Source organism: Carassius gibelio, chromosome A2 (genome assembly GCF_023724105.1).
Source record: "Carassius gibelio isolate Cgi1373 ecotype wild population from Czech Republic chromosome A2, carGib1.2-hapl.c, whole genome shotgun sequence".
Classification (NCBI taxonomy): domain Eukaryota; kingdom Metazoa; phylum Chordata; class Actinopteri; order Cypriniformes; family Cyprinidae; genus Carassius; species Carassius gibelio.
In genome coordinates, this window is record NC_068372.1 from 26865368 (window position 1) to 26872881 (window position 7514).

The window sequence follows — 7514 nt, forward strand, 5'->3', positions numbered from 1 at the left end:
TTTGTTTATTTCATTTATTTTATCATATTTATTCAAGTAAGATACAAGTAACTGTAGCAATTGTTTTGGCTGTTACTTTGCACATTGTACATTTTGGAAAGTGAGAACTATGAGTATTATCTCTCTTTCTGGCTTTAGTTCATTCTCCACCTCGAGGACTTGATGAGGAGACAGCAATGTGAAGACTGCAGTCTGCGAGTGCTAAACATCAGCAAGAAATATCACTGATAACAACAACTCAAATACATTAGAATGATTGAGAATCCTAAGGGTTTCAGTAGTTAATCATTATTACCTGATCTCCCTGGTGTGGAAATGATGTCACTAGATGGCACTAGATGACTAAACCTGTAAAGGAAATCATACAAGATTGTCTAATCACTATCTGACCTTCATTTTAATCTTAATACAGAGCTATTATAAATGTTGATTAATTTAGTATATTCTTATTTCAATTAGATTTATTTTAGCAATATATATTAGAATGTAATGAAACAAGGAATCTTGGGATGATTATATCATAAATGTTGTTTCAAAAGATAGGATCGATAGCATAATAATACAATAATTGCCTGTTTCTCAAACATTATTATTAGGAATCTTTATTTCCATAGCATAAAATTAGTCAAATGACAACCAACTGATTTCCCACAAAAACAGGAGAGTTTTAACAATAGGTCACTTTTATTGTCATAGGCCTTTTTGAATTAAAACACAAGTGTTGGAGTTTGTTGTTGTCCAATGTATTTAATAGTACAGCAGTATTAGCATATATCAAGCAGAAAATAATAACTGTAAAAAGAAAAAAACAAAGATATTTTGGACTTAATTTTAATTATCATTTGTTTAATAAAACTTTGTGAATGCCCTTTCATTTTTCTTTATATATGAAGATAATAATTATGATTCAAATTATTTTTATGGAAGTGTTCTGTGGAACAAAACCTTTAAAAATGCTTCGGACAAACAGGAAGTACTGGTAAATGTCAAATACCTCACTGTAAACACATGAACCTGGATGACAAGATAAAATGTAAAAAGATACACTCTCAAAACATGAGGTAGTAACAGGAATTTAAATCTACTTTTGCCAGTGGGGGTGTGTGTTTCACAAACGATCACCCAAACCACCATGTATAGGCACTCATGCCTGGCTTCTCTTACTGTTCCTAGTCCAAACTGACAGGAACCAGGTTCCAGGTAAGACGGATACTGAGCTTCATGTGCTTCACTCTGTGAGAAACTACAGCAAACTTGTATTATCTTATTTTGTACATTATTTTGAGCCATTTTTGTGACGGTGTGTATTAGGATGATATAAAATGCTGCAAAAGTGGATTAATAAAAATACAAATGCTACAAAAGTTGATTAATTCCAATCATTTATACTTAACAATGAAATATATATATATATGTGTGTGTGTGTGTGTGTGTGTGTGTGTGTGTGATTGCATTCAGGGGGTGCTCAATATTTTTAAAAAGCACTCATTTACAATACAAATACTAAATATTAATAAAATAGGTTAAATAAGAAATAAATTACTTAACAAAAAAAAGTATATTAGTCAATCAAACAATGCAAATATTGTTTTGTGTCTTCAGAAATGGTTTAAACTCCAGTAAATAATTGCCCTTTTAAACATAATCAGGGTGCAAATCTATCCAGGTGTGTGTTAGGTCTCAAATGACACATTACCACATCCAAAGTAACATCAGACAACAACATCAAAAAACATCTGACACCATCTGTTACACGTCTAGACGGAGGAATGTAGCTGTGTTGTGTCAGATCTGTAATTTAAAAAGGATAACCCTAGATACACATATTTGTGAAGTGAGCTTTCTATGTGTTCATGTATATTTCAGCCCTGTTTTCAGCACACACAATGCTCTACTGTACTGGCAGTAATGACAAATCAAGGCCATCATGGATCATGTTTTTGTGATGAATTCTGCAAGTCTCTGCTGTCCTGACTACATTCAAATATGTAATATACATAAGACAAAATATACACCCTATACCAGCTCAACTATGCCTAAAAAAAAGACACATGCAGATCATTTCCATAAAAGACAATAAAAAACTGCAATTCCAATTGTAAATTTAAGTAATTTGTAACTTACATAAAAAAGTCTTAAGCAACAAAAATCAGCACATAATTACTTGTACTTGAATGAATATTATACAAACCAAAAGCTGCATGAATTTATTTGTACTTCAATGTTTAATTTAATAAATCAAAATTCACACATTTTTACATCTGCTTAAATTCTTTTTTATATTTACTGAACCTTTATCCTAGCATTTTCTTGAACATCCTCATCTTCACCTCATCAACCGTCCCAGCACTTTCCACATCATCAGCTTTAGAAACCACACCAGCTTTATCTTCCTCATCATCTGCCCCACCACCATCATTTTCATCATCCTCACAATCAAGACCAACAACCTCACCACCATCATCACCAACCTCAGCAAACAAGACACACATAAACCAGAAAGCTAAACTGCATATTTTTGTATAAATAGTTGCTTAAATAATATTTGCATTCAGCATTTGCTTTAGTATCATTTATGCAAATACAGACTGCATACAAATTCAAATTATATATACATTTCACAGCAAAGTAACTCACTGATGTAAGGGTAAAAAATGTAAAATAGAAAAAAATTGAATTTGCAAAACATGCTCCAATAATTTAATTTAAAACTTAGACAAATCAGTTTTTAAAGTTTATATATTGTTTACATTTTATTGCTCAGTTCAATAGAATAGAACAGAATAGACACAGTATAATATGGAATTCTGTCTAAATTCAAAATGGTAGCTATATGATGCAGAATTTTCTTCGAATAAATATTTTTAAATATTTTTATTGTCTATAATTTTAAGAAAATACCATAATAATAGTCACAGTCTTCCACATGCATGTTCGCTCCAGAGCCAAAGAAGAGGCAGTGCTAAAGGCTGTGCAGGATGTAAGTGATTCCTAAAAATTATTTTCATAAGAGCACTGAAAACTAAGGTAGTACATATATGACTATTTGCAATTCATAACATGACTTTAAATATAATAACTTCATCTTTTAGAAAGGTGTATTCTGATGAAACTGATGCAGTGAGTCTTGAATTATTATAAAACCATGTTCAGTATATGGCTGCCTCGGAATTGTTTACACTTTTAAACTTGTTGTTCTGCTCTACTTTTGACAGTGGTAGCAAATCATTTTAAGTTACATAAGCCATTGATATTTTGGTAAGGGATTTTAAAGAGAGGGGGTTTAAATGTAGATTAACATTAATAGTTTAATAACACATGCTCCAACAAGCTAATTTTAGATACTGTGAGTATTATTATCTCGGTTTCTTTTCTGGCTTTAGTTCACTCCCTACCTTGAGGACTTGATGAGGAGACAACAATGTGAAGACTGCAGTCTGCGAGTGCTAAACATCAGCAAGAAACATCACTGACCATAACTTCAAATCATATTTACTATATCTGAGCAGCAGAACCTCAGTGAGAATAAGTAGTTAATGGTTTTGACCTGACCTTCCGCTTCTGCTCTCCCTCTCTCCACGTGTTTGATGAATCCTCCGCGCTGCGTGAACGGTGTCACTAGATGGCACTAGAGAGCCAGACCTGTGATTGAACTGCGACTGATGCGCGTGACTCGCTTTCTCTGGGTGAACTGTTTTAGTGTTATAATCTATTTTATTATAAAGTTTCTGTATATCTTTGATACTATTACAACTAATCTCACTTAATCTAGTATAGCATTAGCATATAATAAAAATATCAATATTTTGTTGATATTTAAAACTAATAAAAGGCTACTGTCAGACCGTTTAATTATCTATGATTAGTTTGTTTTGACGTTGGTAAAAAAAAAAAAAAAAGTCTAAAGGTGATAACTGAACAAACAAGAACACTAAACCCTTATGTTTTATATAATTACACACATTGCACTGCAGTTGCACAAAGGAGGCACTAAATGCAAAATACAGATTGTAGTGTGATGTTTTTGTGGCTACTGCTTTAACATTGTGCAACCATTATTTACAGGATATTCTTGAGTAAGATATAAATTTAATCACTGCCAAATACCACAAAAACTGTTTACATTTTTCAACTTTAATCAAAAAAAGAACATGGCCATGTGTCCTAATAGTTTTATACAGTTTAATAATTGTAGTATTTTTGGGCCAAAACAATGGTTTGATATTTCTGTTTCCCTTTCCTGTTGCCTAAAAGGTTGTATAATTGGTTTTGTTTAAATTTTGCTTTTAAGATTACTCAATACATTATTTTTATAAAGAACACAATAATATAAACCATAAAATGTAAATGGTCACTATCATATTCAATTTTGAGGGCATTTAATTAAATGGTCACTATTTGTAATATAATTTCTTTATGGCATTTATTATGGCAATTAGGATTTTTTTTTTTTTATCTCAAAACATTTCTTGTTTTGTCAGCTTGCTTTGGCCCCTTCTCTGAAGTTGTGGAGGTAAGATCAGGTCAAAGAAGTGAGATGGTCAGCTCAGCTCTGCCCCCGGGCTTCAACATGTCTTCAAAGAACAGCGGGTGGATAGATTAAATTAAGACAGGTCAGGCTCATCCTCGGGTCAGGATGCTTCTCTCTTGACCTAGGATATGCAGCTGCCCTCAGAGAAACCATTTCTGAGTCCTGGTCAAATATCCAGGCACTGATATCCCAGCAATTGTATATGTTTGCCTCTACAGATTATTGTTGTAAAACACCAATTATTTTATTTTTGTACATTTCAATCTATTACAATTAAAAATATTAAGACACTATTGCTTAGTAAAGCTGTTTTAAAACAATAATGTGAAAATACTGTGAAACGCACTATAAAAATAAAACTTATTTGGCGTGTATTTAATCAAACTCCTTACAAACTTCCCCACTCGCATTGATTTTAGTACATTAAATGCAGCTTACAGCAGCAGGTCTGAAAGACAAAAGATCAGCAAATCATTTTGAGCTGGATTTTATTCAATCATTTATTGTGTAGAACTGTACACAAGTCATTTTCTTAATATTTTCAATTGGTAACTCAGTGCAGACATGGTATGTGCCGTGTGCTGTCAAGACACAGTGACAAGTTAAACCCACTAAATAATTAATTTATACCTATTTTTCTTGCCAACCAAGTTTAAGTTTATTTTCACAGCACATCAGACCTGCTTTGATTTAACAACACTCAAACACGGACAGGAAAGTGCAGTGTAGAAAAAAAAAATATCAATGTAAAATCTTGTAACAACAAGAGTGTTTAAAAGTCATTTAACATGGTTCAGAATCACTGTAATTTTACCCAAAGGTTACTTAAAAATTAAAGAGGGCTGCATTTTAAAGTGTATAAACATATTATGATGATTCGGGATTATAAAAGATTATAAACCAGTGCCTTGAGGCCTCAAACTTTTCTAACACCTGGAAACAAGCCACTGCAGATGTACATAACGTAAGAACAGATAAACAGCACTTATCCAGTGATATCTGCCACAGTGTTTATAACAGTACATTATCTCTTTTACAATGTGTAACACGTGTTGTAATAACGTTATATGACATAATTGTGATGTACTTTCTCGTTATTTTTACAGCACTCCAGTCGTTCCAGGTGGGTTTGATGCTTCTCCATCATCCGAAGAGCCCTTGATTTGCTTCTGAAACTCGAGGAAACTCAAAACTTCATAAAGGGAGGTCGGAGGGATGCAAATAGCAAGTTGTTGGAGCGTTACCGAAGATTACACCGCTCTCTCCCTTTCTCTCTCAATCTGGCTTTCATGATCTGGCCGGCAGAATGTCGTCAAAATGAAAAGCGTATGTTCTTGTTAGAGGCATCCCCCGCCAATCCTTGCTAGATGCAATTGACGTTAATTCACAGCACCGATAAAGTCTAAGGTTCCATGTGTCCTTGCCGCTCTGGGTCGAAGATGTAAGATCACACGGGGTCAGCGGGAGGTTGAAATTAGACGAGCGCTCACCGCGCGCATTTTTCGCCGCTTTCTGCACGGATCAAATCCCGTACACGGCCGTCCCCTGCACCGCATCCCTGCCTTCTGCCTTCTGCTTGATTAAATCTAACCTCTCCACATCAAAAAAACCTTCGGGCACACATCGTATAACCTTACTTCCTAATACTGATTTTGTCAAAACAAATGTAATTATAGGACTGCGTTTGTTAATTTGTAAATTCACCTTGCAATTGCTGGTAACTCTGCGCACAGGGGTCACCGAGAGAGAAACTGCTGTTCCTGCTGTAAAAATGGTCGCCAACGAACATACTATTGGAAGATCACTTCAAAAATCAATAGTTTTACTATTTAAATGCATTTAGAGCATATAAACCTTTTACAGTGTGTTGCCAAATAACGTCTACATTAACTGATTTTATTCAAATCGGCCTATACTCAGTGTTTACATTTACATCTTCAATGGATTTTACAAGCAATCTTTTTTTATGTCAACTGAAATATTTTTTGGCTTTTTACTTTATTGCAGATCAGCTTATTTAACCTAGAATACACTAAGATGTATGATACTGTTGAATAATATTTCAATTAAAAAAACGTCGGTTGTAATATATTTAAAAATACTGTGACACAATGCTGAATTATCAGTATTCATTAATTTAGTATTCAGTGTCACATGACCCTTCAGAAATAATTATAATATGCTGAGTTGCTGCTCAAAAAAAATAAATAATAATAATTCTGTTGATAATGGTTTTACTGCTTAATATGTTTTGGAAACCATGAAAATTTTTTCATGATCTGTTAGTAAATATACATTTTAAACAAACAGCATATATTTAAAATAGATTGTTTTGTAATACTGTAAAAAATTTTACTGTCACTTTTGATTAGTTTAATGCAATAGTTTAATGAAAAAAAAACTTGCTCATCCTAAACTTACAATAGCATATATATATATATATATATATACACACACGCACACACACACAAACACACACACACACACACACACATTATATATATATATATATATATATATATATATATATATATAATCCTCTATGTTCTTATATTCTGTAGTTAAATGTGTTCTGTGTAGAATCTAATTTAATGATGCATGTGAAATCTCTGGCAGTGATGAATATACTGACGTGTGTCTTGTCTCAGATGCTGTTTTCCTCCTCAAAGTCGATTTTGTCAGCGGATGGGCCTGTGTTGCATTTTTGCTTTGAGGAGTCAGTGGAGGTCATAAACTCTTTGTACGGATCCTTCTTGCCTTCATCATGCTGAACAAAACCTTTAAACAGAGTCAGAGCCAGGAAGGAGTAGAAGAACATCACAAACAGGATGTAGTAGTAGGCGTTGTTGTAGGATCGATTGCTTGTTGTGGTGAGATCCGCGGAGGTCGGGGCTGTTGTGTTCGTGTTATCTTGGGAATCCTGATGGTTTGTCTCAATTTCCCTCAGAATGGCTTGTCGGCACCTGGCCAGCAGGGCGAGAAG

General features: G+C 33.7%; 1 long non-coding RNA gene across 1 annotated transcript; it reads right to left on the bottom strand.

Annotated features, from left to right (window-relative positions):
• Positions 1-3551, bottom strand: LOC128023809 (uncharacterized). The gene is made up of 3 exons (XR_008186033.1): positions 3396-3551; positions 296-348; positions 1-201 (listed from the first exon to the last, which is right to left on the bottom strand). It is a non-coding gene; the product is annotated as an uncharacterized LOC128023809 (long non-coding RNA).
• Between the last annotated feature and the right edge of the window lie 3963 nt (positions 3552-7514).